Source organism: Mus caroli, unplaced genomic scaffold (assembly GCF_978045245.1).
Source record: "Mus caroli unplaced genomic scaffold, Mus_caroli_1 scaffold_8, whole genome shotgun sequence".
Taxonomy (NCBI): Eukaryota; Metazoa; Chordata; class Mammalia; order Rodentia; family Muridae; genus Mus; species Mus caroli.
Window position 1 is genome coordinate 45,239,904 of NW_028227263.1, and position 24,881 is coordinate 45,264,784.

Below are 24,881 nucleotides of genomic sequence, written 5' to 3' on the forward strand. Positions count from 1 at the left end.
AGTTTTCTGTATACAAGATGTCCAAACTTCTCTGTGAACTTTTTTTTATGCAGTAGATAAGCAACAGAAAGTTTTTTAAAGTTAAGTAATTTACATAAGATAACCCAGCTAGTTAGGCAGAGACTTGGATCCAGATCATTTTTCAAAGTTTAAAATACTTCTGGACTACTCAATTCATTCAGATAAAATCATGCATGCTATCTCAAATCACTATACATTTTGATTGACAGCTATAAATAAGTTCTTTAAAGAATAGAACTATAAAAACCTGGCACAGTTCACAGACTTAACTCAGTAAATAACTGTTGAACTAAATCACCCTCACTGTGGTGAATGATTATACATACACTCTAGAAAAATAACCACCTTTATTTTTCATAGCAAAGAAATTGAACAGGAAGTACAGGGTTCCTAGTTAGTTGTCTGTACCAGTTATGACTAAAATCTTTCTTAGTATAATGCATTTCTTACAATTAATGAAATATTAGCACATTATTAAAGTTTATGGCTTGTATTACTGTTTACTATTTATCAGTTTTGTCAAATTAACAGCATTGTGTATCCATAGTTTCACTGCCACAAGCCTTCTGGTGCCTCCACTATTGCCTCATCCCCAGAATCTCTCCAATCGCTCAACTTTACTATCTACAGAGTTCTGTCATTTTTTTGGCATTTATTATTAGTCACTTTTAAGAGTTCTTCCCAATATTAGTGATATGAATAATTTTGGGCAATTATTTTCTCCCAGTTCCATGTTTTTTCTTTTAACAATGTCACTTGCAGAGCAGCTGTCACATACTGTCTATTTTTAACACTGAGTTCTTATTAACTAGTGAAGGGATCTTGAGGAATCAGATTCCTGAAACACACACACCAAAATCAAATTAATTTAAGATAATAAAAATGATCATGACACAGAAACACTTCAGTGTTACTTGTCTTAAAGTAAAACCATTTATCATGTAACTACTGCAACTAGAAACGGGACACATTAGTAAATACAATTTAAAAACCCTTTTTAAAATTACATTTTTTGCACAAAAATTAAACTTCACTTAGAGTCAAAGCTAAATTTTTAAGTCTTTCAGAAAAAACAAACCAAAACAAACAAACAAAAAAACAAACCTTTAGCCAGACATGATGACACATGACTTTAAGTCCCAGAGCTTGAAGGCAGAGGCAGATGGGTCTCTGAGTTCAAGGCCAGGCTAGTCTACATAGTGAGTTCTAGGATGGCCATGTATAGATTCTGTCTCCAAAACAAAATATAAACAAACAAACAAAAACCACAACTACTTTAAATTTCAGCACTCAAGAAACAGAGGCAGGTGAATCTCTGTGAGGCCAGCCTAGTCTAAATACCATGTTCTAAGCTGCCTCAGGGAAACAGACACTAAAACTGTCAAGTAGAGTATCTAATTGGACTATTTTGCAATTTCTATCTGTTTAAGCTTACAACATACAACATAAATAATTACTCACAAAAAGATGTCACTAATACTAAAAGCAGATATCAAAGCCTAAGCTTACACTAACAAAAAATAGTTTCTATTTTCATTAAAAAAACCATCAAGTTAATAAATAATTATATCAATAATATAATGTATTTACAAAAATAATCACATCAATAAAACATCTCAAAACTCAAAGAGTAGAGAAAGTTACTAAAGCATCAACTCTATTTAAACTGTATATCCTGTACCACTCAAGCTTTTCATTGCTTTTCAACTTCAATAAAAAGAATTAGAAAACATGCATTTTATTTATTGATAATAAGGTAAATCCTGAGATAAACTAGGTAGTAGTGAATAACAAGTAAAGTCACTCATTTTTCTTTAAGTTGAAGTTGCTCCATCACTAACTCTTTTTTAGTTTTTAAAAACGTATTATTTGCTTGGTATGGGAGTATGTGTGCATCTGTGTGTACCACACCACAGTGCAGATATGGAGATAAAATAGTTGGTTCTCTCCTTCCATCATGTGGGTCCTAAGGATCAAACTCAGGTTGTCCAGCTAGTGGCAAAAATGCCCTTAGCCTCTAAGCCATCTAAGGCCTGAACAGCCCTTAGATTTTAGAGACAGGGAGGCATCAAACTTAAGATCCTCTGCTGCTACAGAACCAGTGCAGGGTGCAAAGTCCCACCATAAATTTTAAAGCAAAATTTACAAGATTCTTCCATAGTACCTGAAGTCCTATAGAATAGATGTTACAAGTCGACGAGACTATGATACTGACAATTTAACAAAGTTCACAGTGATTTCCCTGAGTAGCTATCGCTGAGTCTCTAGCAAACTGGTGGAGCACAAGCAAACATGGGTTGAACTTTAAGTTCATCTACTTGTCTTGATCTGCATTTTCTTACTTCAAAAATAAAAGCAGTGAGTGCATACCATGTGTGTTCTTTTGAGATTGGGTTACCTCACTCAGGATGCTATTTTCTAGTTCCATCTATTTGCCTAAAAATTTTATGAATTCATTCTTTTTGATAGCTGAGTAGTACTCCATTGTGTAAATGTACCACATTTTCTGTATCCATTCCTCTGTTGAGGGACATCTGGGTTCTTTCTGGCTTCTGGCTATTATAAATAAGGCTGCTATGAACATAGTGGAGCATGTGTCCTTATTATATGTTGGAACATCTTCTGGGTATATGCCCAGGAGTGGTATAGCTGAATCCTCCAGTAGTACTATGTCCAATTTTCTGGGGAACCACCAAACTGATTTCCAGAGTGGTTGTACCAGCTTTTCAATTCCACCAGCAATGGAGGAGTGCTCCTCTTTCTCCACATCCTTGCCAGCTTCTGCTATCACTGAGTTTTTGATCTTAGCCAGAAGCGCAGAATACCCAAGATACAATCCACAGGCCACATGAAGCTCAAGAAGAAGGAAGACCAAAGTATGGATACTTCAGTCCTTCTTAAAAGGGGGAACAAAATACCCATGGGAGGAGATACAAAGTGTGGAGCAGAGACTGCCTCGCCTTGTGGGACAAAAAATGGGGTCCTGCATCCACTCGGGACTAGGGCTGCTGGGCAAGCTAGTGCAGGAAGTTTGACTAAGAGTACCCCAGGCCACGGTTCCAGGGTGGGGAGGGCGCAGTCTGGGGTCCCCGTGGACCTGCTGGAGTCGGGCTCCCAACTCTCAAGCACCACAGACACTGGGTACTGCAGAAGAGCTGAGAATGGTTGGGGACCCTTGGGCGGACTCTGGTCCAGGGGCGAAGGGGAAAAGGGTAGGAGGAGAGAGCTCTGCTTGTGTGTGTGTTTACTTAAGCATGCATTATTAGAATTACTTTCAATATTAATTATGTTTCCAATTATAATGTTAAACTGTTAAGTTTGCAAGAGAACTTAATATATCATCTATAAATCCACTTTACTTGGCCACAAGAAAACAGTTGTACATTGCAACATACCAAAGCAATCCACAGCATGGTGCCACTAAAACTCATTCATAAATGATTTTATGTAATTATATTATACATAACAAGTGTGGGCACCCTATATTAAAGACTACTGGCTAAGGTTATAGAATTTACTCTCAAAGTTGGTATGCATACTAAATGTGAACTTGGGCCACTTACTAGCTCTCATATTGAATTTCATTATCCATAAAATAAGGATAATACTTTCAGTTGACAGATGGGTAAACTATGGTATGTTCAGACAATATAATATCTGGCATGAAAAAGAAATGAGCTAACAAGTCATTAAGTGAGATGGAAGATTATTAAATGCAAAATGAATAAGCAAATAAATCAACCTGAAATGGCTATATATATATTATATGATTCCAACCATACAACATTCTGGAAAACGGAAAACTATAGTGGAAACGAAAGGATCAATAGTGAAAGGGGACTGGGGAGTAGAAAAGAACAAACACTACGGAGTATTTTAAGAAGAGCAAACGTATTATTATGATTATACAGATTATCACTATAATGTAAGATACATACCATGATACATTTATCAAGATCCACATAATACAATACCAAGACTAAACCCTAGTGTGTCCTAGAATGAATGATATCATATATTTACACACACATGACAGATATACACATAAGAAAAATAAAAATAAATCTTAAAAAATGATATAGCTTCCAAAGCTGTAATAATTCTCAAGTGAAAGTGAATAAAAAGTACCTAATGTACATTCTACTAATGATTGATTATGTCTTAGCAGCATTCAATCTTACATTCATTCAATGAATTACATATATACCATTATTCACTCAATAAATACTTAATAAAAACTAGGTGAAATGATTACTATCATGACCAGGCAAAATTTTTGATAAGGAGTTTTTAAAAAGAGTTATTAATCATTGTGTACTGGCTAGTTTTGTGTCAACTTGACACAGCTGGAGTTATCACAGAGAAAGGAGCTTCAGTTGAGGAAATGCCTCCATGAGATCCAACTGTAAGGCATTTTCTCAATTAGTGATCAAAATGGAAAGGCCCCTTGTGGGTGGGGCCATCTCTGGGCTGGTAGTCTTGGTTCTATAAGAGAGCAGGCTGAGCAAGTCAGGGGAAGCAAGCCAGTAAAGAACATCCCTCAGTGGCCTCTGCTCAGCTCCTGCTTCCTGACCTGCTTGAGTTCCAGTCCTGACTTCCTTTGGTGATGAACAGCAATGTGGAAGAGTAAGCTGAATAGACCCTTTCCTCCCCAACTTGCTTCTTGGTCATCATGTTTGTTCAGGAATAGAAACCCTGACTAAGATACATTGTTTACTTGTTTCAAAATGAGACTTGTCATATATGATTATATCAATTACAAGTGGATTTTAACAATAAATTCAACTCAGTAGTCATTATGTAAAAGAAGCACAACATAAGAGTTTGTCACATATCCTAATAAACTGGATGGGAGGCTGGGAAATAAAGTGCCTATCACGTAAGGATGATGACCTGCACCCACATAAAATCAGGGCATGGTGGTAAACATCTATAACCCCAACACTGGGTAGGGAGGAGGCTACACAGATACATCTATGGACCTTATCACCAGTATAGTCAATCAGTGAGTTCCTGGGTCAAAGAGAAAGGCTGCATCGAACAATAAGGTGGAGAACACTTGAGATGATACCCAAAGTCAGCCTCTGACCTTCATATACATGCATTTATACTGCATACACAGGATCACACACACAAAAGAAACTCAATGTGCATGTATATAATTATCACAAACTAAATGCTGATGAATAACAGAAACTTAATAGTAATATGTAAGGCAAAAACCTCCAAAATTCTTGTATAAATTTTACCAAGGAAAATGAACGTGTTGCCATTTCAGGACCTTAGACATTTCTTCTTTCCTCCCTTCCTTAGGTGTCTAAGTTTCTCACATACGTGCAGTAGGCTGTTAGGAAACATTAACCAACACTTACAGTTTACAGAAGGTGGAACAAAAATCATTTTCAAAGTTTCTTTTAAAATTATCACATCCCTAGTTAATATTCATGAGGATAATTCCACAAAAGCAGTTACAAAACGAAGGCAGAGGAACATAGCTATATATAGTTACACCAGTGGAAGAAAAAGGCAATTTCTCTTTTCTTAAAAAGGAGAAAATAGGTTCAATGAAAATGTTTCCTAAATAACAATTTCACAATATTTTAACCAAATCTTTCATTACTCAGAATGATTTGGAGAACCAGATAACGGTACACAAAGCTGAGTTCATTTGATTCAGACAGGTGGCTAGTCTAGAGCGCTGTGTTAGCAGCCCAAACCCACCCACAATAGCCCTAAAGACGATTATGCAAATGCCAGCTACTGAGTATTTTCCCAGGAACAGGAGAAGGGTTCCTAGTAGAAGCTGCAATTGTTCAGCAATCATGTGGAAAAACAAGCAGAGTTGTGTTGGGGATTTTTTTCTCTCCCCCTTAATTGCTAGAGGCTGAGTGTTTTCATTAAGGGAACTACTTCAGAATGTATGAGATATATAAACACTTACACATATACACATGTGTATCTATTTGATGTACATTTCTCAAAAATCATGAGCAGTTTATCCCACTCTTATCCCCAAGGTCCCCTGGTTGAACATTCTATTCTCCCTTATCAATGCCAGAGCTCATCTGTTAGGTACCTGTTCCCTTGCCAATAAGACAAGCAGAAGTTTAGAAACCTTTTAACATCTTGCTTTGCACATTGTTTTACTTTTAAAAGTCTTCATTTCCTTTCTCATTAGAGGCACAATGTAGCAGGTGAAACCCATAAGAAATACAACACTGACAAGCCAACACTATTCCTTAACTGCATGCTATTAATGTTCTAATGTAAAGTCATCAGGGTCTTCAGTTTCTAAATGGGGTAGTTTTCAAGCATCTAACATCTCTTCTTATGATTCTTCCTAGAATTAAATGGACTGGGCTTGGTAGCATATGCCTTTAAATCTCAGGGCTGGGAAGGCAGAGAAAGGTAGATCTCTGTGAGTTGAAGGACAGCCTAATCTAAAAAGAGAGCTCTAGGCCAACAACCTGAGTTCAAACTCCAGGACTCAACTGGTAGAAGGAAGACTTCCATAGTGAGACCATTTATTAAGAAAGACAGACAGATGGGTAAGGAGAGATAGGGAGGGCGAGCAGACGGGTGCATGCAGAACTAATGTTCTTTCACATTTTCTTATAGTGTGATTTCTGATTATATGACATTCAGAAACAATATACATGCATTTATTCCCCACCCTGTCCTACTTAACCCTCAGCTCTCTCTTCTGTATTAGACGGGACACTGCTTATTTTGACTAAGCTACTAAGGTACAATTTCTTTAGTTAATGTGATGGAACTCAAAGGTTTCCACAACTCTTATGCTGCAAAATGTTACAAAGTTCTGCTAAAGTATATTTAAAGAAGGATTTTATTTAAATACTTATAAGAGAGTATGATATTCATCATATAGTCTTCAATATGTTTAATTCATATAATATATATATTACTTTAAAACAAGACATTATAACTTAAAAGTTGAATAAAGAATACAAGCATATACCACACTATTCATGGAACAGATTGGTATCTTTAAGAGCTCTTTTCAAAATGATTTTGCCAGTTTTGAAATGGTTGTTTCTTATGGGAACAAAGAACTTTAATTGTGTCTCTTATTGCACTACAGTGTGTTTAATGTCTTTCATACATTCATTTGTTAGTCCTAAATTCAAACAAATGTGTGAGTCACAATCACAGTTTAAAAGAAGTACACACCCTGGTAAGTATTTAGTTTAAAAAAGGAGGGGTGGGGTTTGGTATATTCTAACATAGGTATACAGTAGAAGGACAAATGGAAGACATTCTATTTCCTGTTCAAAACTTGGAATACCCCAGATATTTGTTCAAAGATGTAATTCACAGACCACATGAAGCTCAAGAAGAAGGAAGATAAAAGTGTGGATGCTTTAGTCCTTCTTAGAGGGGGGAACAAAATACTTATGGGAGGAAATATGGAGACAAAGTGTGGAGCAGAGACTGAAGGAAAGACCATCCAGAGACTGCCCCCAACTGGGGATCCATCCCACATGCAGAAACCAAACCTAGACACTATTGTGGATGCCAAGAAGTACATGCTGACAGGAACCTGATATAGCTGTCTCCTGAGAGGCTCTGCTAGAACCTGACAAATACAGAGGTGGATTCTCGCAGTCAACCATTGGACTGAGCACAGGGATCCCAATGGAGGAGTCAGAGAAAGGACTGAAGGAGCTGAAGGGGTTTGTAACCCCATAGGAAGAACAACAACATGAACCAACCAGACCTCCCAGAGCTCCCAGGGACTAAACCACTAACCAAAGAATAGACATGGAGGAACTCATGGCTCCAGCCACATATGTAGCAGAGGATGGCCTTGTCGGGCGTCAATGGGAGAAGAGGCCCTTGGTCCCCAGAGGACTTGATGCCCCAGTGAAGGTGAATGGGAGGGCTGGGAGGTAGGAGTTAGTGGGTGGATGGATGCAAGTACACCCTCACAGAAGCAGGAGGAGGGAGGATGGAATAGGGGGTTTACAGAGGGGGAACCAGGAAAGAGGATAGCATTTGAAATGTAAATAAAGAAAATATCCAATAAAAGAAAAAAATAAAAGAAAAAAAAGAAAAAATCTATTTTTTAATATACCAAGGATGGCTAAAAATTTAAGACCAGAGCACATGTGAGCAAAGATGCATAGAAACTGCTACTGAAAATGCAAATGGGTAGAACCACTTCAAAAGTCAGTTTAGGTAGATTCTGAAAATACCAGTACTTAAGTTGGCTATAAACCCAAGAAAACTAAAAGCATATGTCCACTTAAAAACTTGTACACAATGGGCCAATAGGATGGCTCAGTGGGCAAGTCTAACAGCCCAAATTTGATCTCCAGGACTCAGTGAAAGGAAGAAACTAACTCCTGCAAGTTGTCCTCTAACTTTCAGATGCAGGCACAACACAAGTGTAATTAAAACAAAACAACAATAACAAAAAACCTTGCAGGCATGGTGGCATACGCCTTTAATCCCAGACACTTACTATAGTAAGAGGCAAAGGCCCCTTACTATAAACTTCTCTAGCCCAAGGTCTGGGCTGCTCTGCCCCCAGATCCCCTTCCCTATATAACCCAGCCATTTTGGTTACCAGACCCTTTTCTCTCCTGGCTCTCCCCTCCCCTGCTCCTCATATGGCCCCCTCCAGGGTCATGTTCACTCTGGACCTCTCCCCCTCTATTCTGCCATCTGTTTTGTGTCTTGCTGAATTGTTTTAGTACTTTTGTGGATCTTTGGAGCAAGAAGTGGTACAAAGATGATATAGTGTAACCTTGTTTGCATCCATTCCATGTGTTGATCTTTTTCAACACAGAAAAGATTTTGACAAGCTATTGCCACCTGCTTTTATGAATAAAATTTTGTTATATGTCAACCATACCCATTTACCTACATGTTATCTATGGCTTATGTTTGTTTATAGAGTAGTTGCTAGACCCTTGGATCTGTAAAGCCAAACATCTTAACTGTCCAGCTCTTTGCAGAAAAGTTATCAACAACCAAAAAGAGGTATGGTAATATCTAACGCAATTCATTTAATATTTTAGCAAGTATCAAGGTATTTTAGGAATTGAAGACTTTTATGTTTGTCCTTTCTTTATACCCTGTTCCTAGTCTTCCCAGTGCCCATCAGTAGTTTATTTAGATCACTCTCCTAAGAAATCTACTTTAAAACTTTTTACGGATTTTATTTCCAGTCATTATTCCTCAGATATTGATACATAGGTCAGAGCCAATGTATTCTAGTGGGTTATTGGTTTAAATTCTTCAAATAAAATTTGTTATTGTTTTCTTTCAAATTTAATGCATCTTTCATGTAAACATTCAGCATTCAGCTATGTTATTGCTGTTAATAAATTGTGTTACACTATCAGACATTTTTACATTAGGGCTCTTACTGAGATTAAATTGAAACCACTGTGCCTCTCACCTATCTTGTTCGTAAGTTACCTCATTTTATGCTGAGTCTATTGTAGGACATTTGCTCCTGTGAGGTTCCATTGTATTAAGCTTAATTCATTATGCCAGTACTTTTAGTTTCTGCATCCTGATCCTGTCACTGGCAACCACAAGACACAATGTGACAAGATCCTTAAATTCCCATCATCACCAGCCTTCCCTACCACAAACCATGCGCCAAAGTAAAGTCTTTCTTCTTTAAGTTGCTCTTGTCAAGCATCACAGGAACAGGAAAACTAATACAACAGGCAAGAAGACAGTTTCAGGAATAACATGAAACATTTGCAAAATTCTTGTCTTTTTTCCCTACATCTATTTATTAAAATATAACTTGTCTATAAAACTAAAAAATTTTAAGCTCATAGTTAGAACTTTTAAATGCAACTTCCCCAATAATTCATCTTACTAGGTTTTCTAAATTACCCATTCACAAATTAGTGAGAGGAAGAGAGATAGAGGCACAGAGAAGGGGGAGGGGAGGGAGAGAGACACACACAAAGAGACACAGAGTGGGGATAACGATCCTTTAAAGCAAACAGCTGTACGGCACACAGGGTAACACATTACAGTCTTTTGACTGTTTTATTAAGTCAGGTTTGAAGCACAGTTACAGTCATTTGTTTCCCAACTGTCTATGGCTGCTTTCATTCTCCACTAGCAAAGACAGTTAATTTGGCAGAGATCATATGACATTCAAAATATGAAATATTTACTGTTTTGCCCTTTGGGGGTGAGAGAGGAAGTTGGCCAAGCTCTGCTCTGGATGGCTAAACATAACCCTTCCAAATGACCTCTCATTCTTGTTCTTCCTCCAATTATTCATTAAAGTTAGGGCTGAGGTAATTAAACATTCTGCCCTTACACTGCTGCCTTACACTCCGGACAGCCTACTGAAGGCTGAGAGTACGAACCACCTACTGAGGGCTGAGAGTAGGAACCACCGCACCATCTTTACTCAACAGTTTTAAAATGATACATTTATATTAAGAAGCAAGAATCAGCTGGTTGTGGTGGCACATACCTGCAATCTTAGCACTCTAGAAACTAATAATTACAGTGCCTATGAGGCCAGCCTGGGCTACAGAATAAGTTCAATGTCAACCTGGGCTCCACAGCAAGACCCTGTCTCATAAAATCACAAATAAAGAACCCCATAGAAACAAGAGTAATGAGGAAGTCACGACGATCTATCCTACTGAGGACATCAGACCATACAGACCTCTTCAGCCCCTCCCCAACCTCAAGCCCCTGAATAAAATTATTTGATTCCTCCACAAAAGGAAAAGCATCAACAATCAAATGGTACAGAAAATATTATTGTGCGAATATACTTTGGATTTTACTTGTAATCTAATCTTTATAAGTTAAATTCCTCCATTGTTACCTAATTCAATTAATTATTTTAAAATAAAATTCTTTTCTGAAAAAGTATGTCAAAGTAGGTCATTATACTCCTGTATGAAACATAAATGCAAAACCTGGAAAATAGAAGGATATCCTGCTATTCTGAGAATGATCCCTTACTGTTAAACACCTCTTAAATAATTTCCTATGATTTTTTAAAAAAATTCCTTTGCAAATATACATAATGAATACAAATTCTTATAAACCGTTAACAAGCATAAGCTGCAGTTTGTTTTTAAATCGTCAACTTTAGAACAATAGTGCTAGAATATTTTGAGCACTTATCAATGTATCAACAAGTACTTGGGTTCTACCCTTCATAAACTGTGACCTGTAAGAAGGGAAACATGACGCCTCTCCATGGTGAATTTCTATTCTAGCTGAAGTCTTCCAAATAATTTCAAAGCAAGCAATGCTTCTGACATCTAATGGTACAGAGGAATTCACCAACAAAAACAAAACTTTAGAAATCATGGCCTTAAGTACTAAAAACCATAAGTACAAAGTGCTAGCTGTAAGCCACAAAATGTTCAAGAAGGTTATTAAAATAATTATGAAACATGTTTTTCATTTTATTTTTTGTTTACTTATTTAGATGATGAAATAGACCGAGGGCTTCACACAACCTAAGCACTTTACCACCGAGCTACACCCTTAGCTAAGTATCACTTTAATCGCTTCTTTTTTAATAGTTTTTATTCTTTTACATATGAGTTCTTTGCCTGCATGTTTGTCTGTGTACCATGTATGTGTCCAGTGCCTTGTGGAGGGCAGAAGGTGATGTCTGATCTCCTGGAACTGGAGCTGTAGAGAGTTGTTAGCCACTATGTGAATGCTGGGAATTGAACCTGGGTCCTCTGGAAGAACAAACGACAAGAGTTCTTAACCACTGAGCCATCTCTCCAGCATAAATTAGTTTTTTTAAAAAAATATGTTTTATGTGTGCATGCATGTGCAACATGAAGCACATGTGGAACTCAGAGTTTTCTTCTATGATATGGAATCCAGGGATAAAACAGGTTATCAGGTACAGTGACAGTGACAGTGGGTGCCTTTACTAGCTGGGTCCTCTCTCCCTTCCCATGACAAAGTACCTTTCAATAAAATAAAGTAAAATAAACCCAGAGAAAACCACAAGTCTAAGTAATGAGAAGGTATAGTCATAGAATTAGCCCTGGCAGACTCTTCTTGAAACTAAAATAAAGTATTCAAAGAGAAAAGAAAACGTATTGGAACACCAAATGGATGAAATAAAAGGGGTGTCTTGGCACGGTGGGGTAAGCCTCTAGTCCCAACTGCTTGGGAGGCTGACAGATGAGAATTCCTGGAGTCCAGGAATCTATGGCCAGCCTGTGCAACACAGTGAGACAGGAATGGCAAGGAGCATACCTGAACATATAAGTATACAGATCTCCAAAATGTAGTTTAACATTGACCAAAAGCAAGATGAATTGATTGATGGTAGGATTAATAGATGGCTAAATACAGAATAAAGCAAATATACTAAATGTTAGGATTCAAATGAAGGGTATCAGAACATTAATTATAATTGTAATAGTCTTCCAATTTTGCTAGATAGAAACATTCAAAAACAACAAAGCATATTTACACTTTATCTTCTACAGTAGATCAGTTGAAGAACAGAATACAAATATATGAATACATTAAAAAATACCAGAAATGTGCTAAATTTAATTCAGAATATTCAAATGCTCTGAATTATCAACACAAAGATACAAAGAAGCCACCAACAGCAAAAATTAATACAAAATAAAACAAAGAAAGAAACGCAGTATTCTCAGGGTGGGGTTGGGGGGCTTTGAAAGCAAAGACCCAGTTAGTTGCTTAGAACCCTAAACACAGATTTAAACCTCCAATTTAAAACCTGCTCTACCTAGGTGGGTGCACAACTGTAATTCCAGCATGCAAGGAGCCAAGGTGTGAGAATCCTGAGTGCAAGGCCAGCCTGAGATATAAGTAAAACCTTGTCTCAAAAAAATAAAATAAAATAGGGGATGGGAAAAGGAATGTGGGAGGGGGTGACAAGGAGGCGGGCAGTGAGTGGGATATAAAGTGAATAAATAAAAAATAAAATAAAATTTAATAATAATAAAATAAATTTAAACCTGTTTTTTAAAAAGTTCCCAGTCATCCCTGCTACTGTTTACATGATAGTTCTAAGTTCATTTCTCCATAAATGAAGTGTGTGCATATGGAGATATATCTCCATATACACAGGCATAGCAATGTCCTTGTTCATCTTAAGAGTCTCCAGGCATTTACTATTATCCTATTTTTTAAAAGATTTTATTTAATTTTAATCATGAGTACTCTATTTGCATATAGATGCCTTCATGCCAGAGGGCATCAGATTCCATTATAGATGGATATGACCCAACATGTGGTTGCTGGGAATTGAACTCAGGACCTCTGGAAGAGCAGTCAGTGCTCTTAACACTGAGCCAACTCTCCAGCCCCCTATTATCCTATCTTATAGACTGATAATGTGAAGCATAAGGTAGTTAAGGTCTGAGGTTACAAAGCCAAAACCACAACTGATAATCAAACCATATTCTTCATCAGGCTATATTCTCAACTTGGAAAACTTTTATTCCTCAGAATTCTTTTTTTTTTTTTTCTTTTTGGTTTTCTGAGACAGTGAATCTCTGTGTAGCCATGGCTGGCCTCAACCTCAGAAATCCACCTACCTCTGACTCCTAGTGCTGTGATTAAAGGTGTATGCCATCACTGCCCATCCAGAATTCCACTTTTAACAGTTAAATTTTCTAATGCATAAAATCTAAAAATATTTAAAATAAGTTCCAAGTAAGGAATAGAGCCAAACAGCCAAGAGGGCCTCAATGTATATGAATAGGTGTACAATCATGTTCCACAGCAATTAACACTGAGTGTATAGGCATAGGGTCTTTCTGACTGATCATTACTAGTACAAATTGACTAGTACAAACATGACTAGTCCTTGTGACTTGTCATGCTGCTAGCATAAATTTCTGACCAGCATAAACCAAGCAACTATATTCTGCCTCATACTATAGTCATTTAGATATGCATTTATATTACTTGATTACAAACCCTTTGAAAATAATCAACTTTTATCTACTCTTAAATATTAACTTAAGAAGCCATGTGCTCATATTTATCAAACACTCACTGAATTGTAATGTTTAAGCTGGTAAAAAAAATTTTGCTTGAATAAATAACATTTGTTAATACGTCACTAAAAACAACTGTCTTGAGTCAATGATTCATTTTTTATTAGTTTTATGAAAATTAAGAGCATAATTCTGCTAAAGTACATGAAGTATTTTTTTAAATGATGAAAGGAAAATAGCCGGGCGTGGTGGCACACGCCTTTAATCCCAGCACTCTGGAGGCAGAGGCAGGCGGATTTCTGAGTTCAAGGCCAGCCTGGTCTACAAAGTTGAGTTCCAGGACAGCCAGGGCTACACAGAGAAACCCTGTCTCAAAAAAAAAAAAAAAAAAAAAAAGAAAGAAAGAAAGAAAGAAAGAAAGAAAGAAAGAAAGAAAGAAAGAAAGAAAAGTAAGTCACTATATAGATAACAGAACTGGATCCTAAAAAAAGAAAAAAAAAGTTTGTGTCAGGAAAGATGACTTACCCTGTAAAAGAATTTGCTGCACAAACCTGACAAACCGAGTGCCAAGTTAGAGTTTCTATTCCTGTGACAAAACACTGTGACCAAAAACAATTTGGAGAGGAAGGTGTTTATTTCTACTTATAACTCACAGGTCACATTCCATTGTTGAGGAAAGTCAAGGCAGGAACTCAAGGCAGAAACTGAAGCAAAAGCCATGGAGGAATGTTGCATACTGGCTTTTTCTCCACATACACATACAAGTGCCCAGAATGGCACCACCCACAGTGAGATGGGCTCTCCCTCATCAATCATAGCTTGCCCATAGGCCAATCTGGTAGGGCACTCTCTCAGCTGAAGTTCCCAATGACTTTGTAAAAATGACAAAAACAAAAAAACAACCACACAACTAACCAAGCCACCATGACATTAGACAGCTGACTTCTGTAAATGACTTCCACATTCACACACATATCATACCCACATATACATACATACATACAATAAATTTCTTAAAAATAAAAATGATTAATGTATAATAATTTTAAGGAGTAATTTATTACACTATAGGAACAACTGTGTTCTCCAGTTTTGGTAAAAAGACAGCTAACATTATTTTAAATTTTATGTATATGAAATCTTCTGCCTGGATATATGTATGTGCATTTCTGGTATGGCTGGTGCCCTCAGAGGTCAGAAGAGAACATCAGATCCTCTGACTAGAATTACAGATGGTTGCACAGCACCATGGGGGTGCTGGAAATAGAACCAATGCTTTTAACTTATGAACCCTCTCTCCAGGCCTCCACAAAGACACATTTTTTTAACACATTTCCCCAATGAAGAGTAACATCAATATCTACTCTAAATGTTAATATCTACAGGAAGAAAGCATCCTTCATTTCCCACACACCCAGTTTTATAAGACATCAAGTACTACACTAAATATTAGAAAAGATCATAAGCAAAATGGAATCCTGCATGCCAAGACTTTACATGTATAGAATACAGCACAAACACTCACACAGGATGTTTCTTAGGAAGTGTTATGGTACCCTCTTTTTTGAGTTATTTTTATTTTATGTATATAGGTGTTTTGTCTGCATGTATGTATGTGTACCATGTGAGGCAGTCAGAAGAGGGCATCAGATCACTCAGGATGGGCTTTACAAATGGTTGGAAGCTGCCATGTGGGTGCTGGGAAACAGATTCAGGTCCTCCTAATCACTGCGACATCTCTACAGCTACTGGTCCTGTCTTTTAAATAATAACAACAACAACAACAATAATAATAAACAAATAAATGGATAGATGGACAGATAGGATGCTAGTCTCTATTGGCAGTAACCTTATTTGCTGGGAGGGCTTTAAAGCTGTAATAATTTAGTGGCTTTGTTTGTTTAATCTGCGAGAAGCTATTAATAGACAGGAATGAGTGTTCTCATCATTCTGAATCTCTAGATAAAATTCTGAAGTCCCTGAAACTTCCATGAGAAATGTCTGGTGTTTCCTTGTTTCAGCTATTAAACAATCTCAGGGGAATAAAATGGTACAGTTTAGTTTAGACTCCAATCTCGATTAAAAGAAGAGATACAAACAAACACCAACATTTTATAGAATTTCGGATTTGGAAAAGGTGGATGGATACTTAAGGTTTGATTAGTTCTTACTTACTCAGAATTTACAAAGTTAAACTGTGAGAGGAAGAAGAAAAACTATAAATATATGAAAGACTGAGTCATTAGAAACTGACCCCTGTAGCCTACAGAGTAACAGAGAAAAAGAATGCAGGACTTTAACCACATACTAAGGCTCAGACTGTACCAGGGCCACTTTTCTGAACCTACATCTTCAATTTTAAAGTGAGGTAATAGTCCAGATCTGATAGTGTCTGTGTAATGATTTTAAATACAATACTGGTGAAGCACTGCCTCTGAGGTTAAGAATACATCCTGCTCTTACAGAAGACATGAGTTCAGTTCCCAACACCTATATCAGGCTGTATCATATATATCATAACTTCCTGTAACGTCAGCTCCAATGAACCCAATTGCAGCTGGGGACACCTATGCACCTAGTTAAAAATAAAACTTTAAAAATAAGTCTTGGGGCTAGAGAGTTTGCTCAGAGGTTAAATTAAAAACACTTAGTGCCCTTATAAAGGTCCCAGGTTTGATTTTCAGCACCTATGTAGTTGCCCACAAACATCTGTGACTCCAGTTCCAGGACATTTTATGCCCTCTTCTAGCCTCCTTGGGTACCAGGCAAACATGTGATGCACATACATACGTGCAGGCAAAACACTCTTATACATAAAACAAATCTTGCTGGGTATGGTGCATACACCTTTAATTCCAGCACTCAGGAAGCAGAGACAGGCAGATCTCTGTGAATTTAAGGCCAATCTAATCTACATAGTTTCAGTGCAGTAAGAGATACATAGAGAGACTGGATCTCAAAAAATAGAATAATATAAATCTTTAAAAAATAAATAAATAGGAGATGGACTAGGAGGAAAGGAGAAAGGGAAAACTGTAGCAGGAATAAAAAAAAAAAAAAAAACTTTAAAATGGGGCTGGAGTGATGTCTCGGCAGTTAAGAGCACTGACTGCTCTTCCAAAGGTCCTAAGTTCAAATCCCAGCAACCAGATGGTGGCTCACAACCATCCATAATGAGATCTGATGCCCTCTTCTGGTGTGTCAAGACAGCTACAGTATACTTAGATATAATAATAAATAAATCTTTAGGACGGAACAAGCAAAAGTCCTGAATCAATTCCCAGCAACCACATGATAGCTCACAACCATCTGTACAGCTACAGTGTACTGATATACATAAAATAAATAAGTCTTTTTTTAAATGTAAAAAAACTATACAAAAAAATAATAAAAATAAACAAAAATAGTGGTGTGCTCATCTACTTCAATAACTTGATCACCACCATTAATTTAGTAGTTAGCACCTTTTCAATCACATTGTACAGGTAGCTACACTAAGAAGTTCAAACTGATATCTGGATAGGAAAATCATATTGAGTAATATATTAGTTCCACAGAGCTGCTAAAAGAAAGCTCCATTAATGGGTGTTTTCAAGACAAGAAAAAGGTATGCTTTCCCAGTTCCGGAGGTTAGAAGTCTAAAACTGCAGGCTTCTTTGTGAATAAGAGAATCTGTCTGGGCATCTTTCCTGGCACATGGGGATAGCCAGTTATCCCTGACAGTCCTGATTCACTCCTCTCTCCAGTTTCTGTCCCTATCTTCATTCTGTGAAATCTCTATGTCTGAATGTCCCCATCAAAGACACCAGTCACCGGATTAGGGTCAGCCTACTCTAACCCATCTGCAAAGTTACTCTTCCAGATAAGGTCACATTCACATGTTCTGCTAGATACAGTTTAGGGTCCCACTACCAACCTACTACAAAACCTTACTTGCTTTCATGAATGCATAAAATAACTTAAAATGAAGTCACCCTTAAACTAATGCATTGTAAAATGACTATATGACCTGAGGTCTTTACTTATCTCACTATATACTTTGACTCCTATTACTGAAGCTACTGTACAATAAGTTGTCTAATTGGTAGCTATAATAAGAAAATATGAAGTGTACATAAAGATACATAGTACATAATGCCAAATTGTTTCTATGTCTTAATTGAAATTATAAAATAATCAAAACGATTAAGAAAGACAACTGTAAGGAAAAAAAGGTGTTAGCCAATCAGAGCATGACTTTAGGACAATGTGACTGAGATACGTTGTTCCATAGGAATATGTAGGCAATATATAAAGAAAATAATTGTTTAAGAAAACATCTGGGGGGCTGGAGAGATGCCTTAGTGGTTAAGAGCACCGACTGCTCTTCCGAAGGTCCTGAGTTCAAATCCCAGCAACCACATGGTGGCTCACAACCATCCGTAATGAGATCTGACACCTTCTTCTGGAATGTTTGAAGACAGCTACGATGTACTTACATATAATAAATATATAAATCTTAGAAAAAGAAAAAAAGAAAACATCTGAAGCCCAGCACAGTGGTGCACACCTTTGATCCCAGCACTCAGGCTCTATGAGTTCAAGGACAGCCTGATCTACAGGGAAGGGAAAAAAAACATGACTATGGCAAGTTTGTTTCTTCAACTTTGTTTAAATGAACCAATTTAGCACTTCAGAGTTCAGAGTGCTAATTATAACATGATAGAACAATTTAGGTTTACCATATTTTATTGCCATTATTAGAAATTAATAATTTTCAAAACCTGAAACTATATTTTTCATTCATTGAATAAACATTTAGTAAACATTCAACAGAACAACATAGAACAGTAAATGATATGATATACACAAGAAGCTATGACTAGGGCACATTAGAGAGTTCTCAAATCCAGAGCAGCAGATGATATCCTAAGGTAAGATGACACTTGATCTGCTTCTTGAATGGCACAACGGAACTACTCAGGGAAATGCAGAAGTGTCTTCGTAATACACACACACACACACACAAATGAACAAAACTAAAAAAATAGAGACAGGGTCTCACTACATAGCCCCGGCCAAACAGCAAGTACACACATACATCAGGTCTTCAGGCCTGCCTGGCACTCAGAGATCTTCCTACCCAGGCCTCCCAAGTGCAAGGATTAATGATGTATACCATCATACCTCCATATAAATTTTTTGAAAACTATATGGAACACATAAAACTAAAAATGTGTGAATATAGAATACCTAATAAAAAGGTTTTCCAGCAGAAAAATTGGGGGATGGCTCCAGTAGCCTTCAAGATTTGTATTTGGGGAGCTGGAGACACAGCTCAGGGGTTAAGAACACCTGTTGCTTTTCCAGAGAGGACTTGGCTTTGGTTCCCTAAACCAACATGGCAGCCTACATCTATTATTAGCTCCATTTCCAGGGGATCTGAAACCCTTTTCTGACCTCCACAGGTACCACATGGCACACATATGGTACACAAGAAAAACATCCGTACACATAAAATATAAATAAATAAACCTTAGAAAAATATTTTTTAATTTAATTTTTATTTTTAACTTATTTTTTACACTCCATATTCCATTCCCTAACCCCCACCCACCCACCCTCTGCTCCACATTCCACACCTCCTCCCCACCCCGTCTCCAAGTGGATGCCCCCACCCCTCACCCCACCTGACCTCTAAACTCCCTGGGGCCTCCAGTCTCTTGAGGGTTAGATGCATCATCGCTGAATGAACACAGACCTGGAAGTCCTCTACTGTATGTGTTGGAGACCTCATATCAGCTGGTGTATGCTGTCTGTTTGGTGGTCCAGTGTTTGAGAGATCTCAGGGTCCAGATTAATTGAGACCGCTGATTCTCTTACAGGATCACCCTTCTCCTCAGCTTCTTTCAGCCTTCCCTAATTCAACAACAGGGTTCAGCTGCTTCTGTAGTTGGCTGCAATCCTCACCAAGGCATAAGCCGGGTGTGGTAGCACATGCCCGCAATCCCAGTACTAAGGAGCAGGGAGGAGGACTAGAAGTTCAAGGTCATCCTTTGCTATACAGTGAGTTGGAAGCCAGACTCAATCTATCTTAGTTAACTAACTATATTAGAGAGAAGATTACACATACACCTATATACAGAGGTGGGATAAAAGAAATCAAAACAAAGAAACGAACAGGTTTTGATCAATTAGAGCAAGAGACTCAAACTCAATTCATAGAATCAACGAATGAATGAAAACATACACAGACTGATATGCCTAATAAAGAGAGCCACTGACACCATGCTGCCTCTCACGGAGCTCCAGCCCAAGAAGGAGGTTCAGTAACGAGGGACTCATAGCCTGGCTTGTATAAAGTGGATTGCCAGCAAATCCACTGGTGATAAAACACACAAAAAACAACTGGCTACAAAAATTACTCACAGGAGTGCCCCCTATACTGCAGGGTGAAGAAACTTCATCACTATGGCCAAGTACTGTGGCACTCCCTGGATTCAGCTGCATTCAGAAGCCCACTAGACTTCATTCATAAGCTCTCCTTCCAATATCTGGTGTGAGAAATTGCTCAAGATTTCAAAACAGATCTGTGCTTCCAGGGTATAGCTAAGAGTGCTTTGTAAGGAGGCAAGTGAAACCTATCTAGCTGGAGTTTTTGAAGACAGCAACCTATTATGCCAAAAGCTATCCAGCTAGCAGGCCGCATACACAGAGAACTTACATAAGAGTCCCACTATGAGAGGAAACATTTCATTCTCAAAAAAAAAAAAAAAAAAAAGTTTTTCCTCTTCTTTCTGTTTTCAGTAGTTCTAAATGTGAGTTACTTTTTCCATGGGATTAAAAGGTACCTAAGTATATGACTACAGATGGAAAAAGCAGGGGACAGAGTATTAACAGTTTTTCTGTTCTCATCTGTGTGTGAATTTTTAATACAAATTCGAGATGTAAATGCAACATACTAATGCAAGTCAAAATGTTTCAGTGAAGGCATTTTTAACAGCTCAAATTTATGACAATTATAAATGAATCTATTAGATTTTTCTGGGGGAAAAAGGAACAAGAAATTAAAAGCATAAACATTATAATAAACATTGAAACATGATGGCACACACTGTTAGTCCTAACAGTCAGGGGTTAAGGCAGGAGAAACATGAGTTCCAGGTCAGCCTGGGATACATATTGAGAGCCTGTATTTTAAACAAATAGGAAGGGAGGGAGGGAGGAGGGAACCGGGCATGCTATCTACAAGAGTTTAAAAACCACAGCTCTGGCCTAAACTCTTCCCTCTTTCTACTCCTACATTATGCCAGCCTAACCACTAAATTCATTAACAGAAACAGGTTCTGGAGAAAAAAGGAATAGAAGTCGAATAAGCAATTATTTTTTACTCATTTCTTTTAAAAATGTGCTACAGAACAGCCATAGAAAGATGAAAGTCTAACAAATCTATTTGCCCAGAAAGACCAAATTTACTCACATCTACAATTTCCTCTTTTAACACAGCTTTACAACTTTAAAATTTAAACTATATAAAATTAGTTAGACTATCTTACTTATACAAAAGTTAGCCTGTTCCTTCCAACTGTATTTCTAACACCTATGTATGACAAAAAACCAAAAATACAATAAAGTCATTTTAAAAGCATCAACATAAATATAAAAGTAACTGCATCAATTTTGTTCTGATGGGCTTTCTGCCATAGTAGTTACCTTGTCTCCTTACTCACAGAATGAGATGGAAGAAAAAAAAAAAAGGCTTCAAGTATATAGTTTCCCCAATAGCACAGAAAAACTAACTACATAAAGCTGAACTGACTACAGTTTAAGCCTCTATTACAGAAGGAATTTGCCAAAGAGAATTCCTAATATATATATATATATATATATATATATATATATACACATATATACACACACATACACACACCACACATATACATATATATACACATACATACACACATGTAATCCTAATTCTCAGGTACCATGTTCAACTGTTTGTAAACTTATTTCTTAAAAGAAGGAAAATAGTTTAAAAAAAAAAAAAAGCTTTAGGTGTCAGAGGGTGATATTACAGGGTAACTGCCAGCATGAGTATGTTTATTCTGTTTGTCCTTCAGTAAGGAGCCGCCCTTAAAAGTCCACAATCTTTTCCTGTTCTTTCTCTCCAACCACAATAACCTTTTGTATCCTTCCTTTACTAGCAACATTCTGCCAAAGACTACAGGAAGTACATTAATACACAGAAGTTGACTGTAGCAATTTCAGCTTGAGTACTGCAAATGAATTTACAAACACTTTAGTGACTAGCTATCTTTAAGCCAGATTTGGTTTTACCCTAAGATTTAGTGCAACTTGGCCATCTTTTAGGGCTACTTTATTTGCAGAGATCCATTTGTTATGCTAGTATAAACACACACACACACACACACGAGTCATCTGTTATTTCTGGAGAATTACAAAGTGAACTTCATAAACCATGCTTAAAAATAAAACGTTAATACTCCTGTAGGAAACTGAATCTGCCATACAACCCATAGGTTCACCACTCGAATTCTATTAAGTGTAAATTAAGTGAGAGTCAGCAACATTTCCCTTTCTTTTTTTTTAATTCCTAACATTCTTCTAAAGATGTATTACAAGTATTGCATGTGCTTGAAGGCACATCTTTCAAATTGATGTCAAATAATCCATCTCAAGTTTAAATGAATTTACACACACATACACGCAGACATATTGGAAAGATATTCATATACTATTCTATAGTACATGCTCTCCTGAAACTCATCACACACCTCCAAAGAACTGAAATTACATGCATACCTGTCTGCTGCTTCTCTTAATAAGCAATTTGCATTTTATTTGAAATTTCAAGGCAAAAATAAAATAAGTTTCACAAAAGTTAATATAAGTTCAGGCGGTGGTGGTGCACACCTTTAACCCCAGCACTTGGGAGGCAGAGGCAGGCAGATTTCTGAGTTCGAGGCCAGTCTGGTCTACAAAGTGAGTTCCAGGACAGCCAGGGTTATACAGAGAAACCCTGTCTCAAAAACCAAAAAAAAAAAAAAAAAAAAAAAAAAAAAAAATTATAGTGTTAAAGTGAGTCTTCTATATGTCCTCTGAATCTCATAAGTGCTCAATCTTTTTGGCAATCAATCTTTTGTATAGAGAACACCAGTATTACTATTAAAAATCCGTAAGTAACAATAAAGAATGGACATCTGACCAAAATGCTATGTTAGTGGCTCTGAATAGAAAGAATTTAGGATAGCTGACTGGAAGACTACATATATCCACAGAGAGAAGTGCAAGAACTACACCCACCCCACTCCCTTTGTGAGCATTGTTATATCCATAATATCTAGAAATGTATTCGGTGTTTGTCAATGTATGAAAAGATTTTTAAATAAACATGTAATTTTAAGATAGTGTATCATTAGCTTAAGAATGTAGTAAAATGATGGAATTTGTCTAGTATGTATCCACCCTGGGCTCAATCCCCAGTACCACAACATGAATAAAATGAAACAGAATAATACCAAAAACAATGAAATGGGTTGAGCTTGGCAGCATGTGTCTTTAGTCCCATCACTTGGGAGGCAGAGGCAGGAGGATCTCTAAACTAGAAGCCAGACTATTCTATATTTGAGGTGGAGTCAACTTCGAATATACTGGGAGACTGTCTCAAAGAAAGGAAAAGGAATTAAAATTGACATATTGGGGCAAGGGGACAAATATGTATTAATGTGAAACCTTTTACTTTGTATGTTAAACTAAAATTTTTAAATAAATTTTTAAAGAACAGGTAAAGAAATTAAAAAAAAAGAAGTTCAAAACATAAATTAGAATTCCCCTTTTTTTTCCTTTTTCTTTTCTTCTATTATCTTTTCTTCTTTTAGTGCAGGAGATCAAAGTCTTGCACATACTGGGCAAATACTCTGAACTATGTTAGCAGCCACCATTTTATGGGGGATATAAGACTTGCTTGCTTATTTATTCACTTCTCTTTTGTGTGTAAGGAGGTAGGGGTGCATGTGTGTGAGTATGAATGCCTGTGGAGGTCAGGGGGACTATCTCAACTGTCAGTCTTCAAATTCTACCTTGTTTAAGACATAGTCTCTTCCTAGTTGTGGCATGTATACTAGGATTGCTGCCGGTGTGTGTGTGGCAATTCTCTTATCCAACTCCCTTCTCACTGGAGATCACAGATGCACGCTACTCTATCTAGCTTGTATGTGGGTTCTGAGGATCCCAGATCATCACTTTCATACAACAAGAAATTGCTCCCTGCACCATCTTTTGAACTCAAAACTTCCTATTTAGAGGACATACCAACAATAAATAACAGTTGAGACCATGGAGCTCCCAAACCGGATCATTAGACAGTACAATGACAGAAAGAGGGATTATCACAGCAAAGTCCCACAAGAATGGCAAATGCTGAAATTTTCAACTAATTTTTAAATGTTTATATGTAGGCACTGGAGAGATAGCTCAGTGGTTAAGAGCACTAGATGCTCTTACAGAGGACTCGGGTTTCATTCCCAGCACCCATAACTGTCCATAACAACTCTAGTCCTAGGGGATCTGATGCCCTGTCAGCTTCCATAGACACCAAGCACACACATAATACACACAATTACAAGAAGGCAAAATGCTAGTATACAACATAAAAGTAATTTAAAAATTTATATGTGTGTATATATATATATATATATATATATATGTAATAGCTAAACATATATGCCTTTAAAAATATTTAATAGCTTAAACCAAAAATAAATGCTAAAATTAAGACAAATTCTACTTGATTTTTCTCTAAGCTTTGCCAAACATTTATTTCAATGTAATGAAATTTCATAGTTCCAGAACAGGAACAAACTATGGGCACAACAAAAAGTAGAG

The 24,881-nt window shown here is 37.1% G+C and overlaps 1 protein-coding gene across 2 annotated transcripts in view; it reads right to left on the bottom strand.

The window, feature by feature from the left end:
• The window catches only part of Fchsd2 (FCH and double SH3 domains 2), a 186,127-nt gene that overhangs the window by 123,700 nt on the left and 37,546 nt on the right, over positions 1–24,881 (bottom strand). The window lies entirely within an intron of this gene.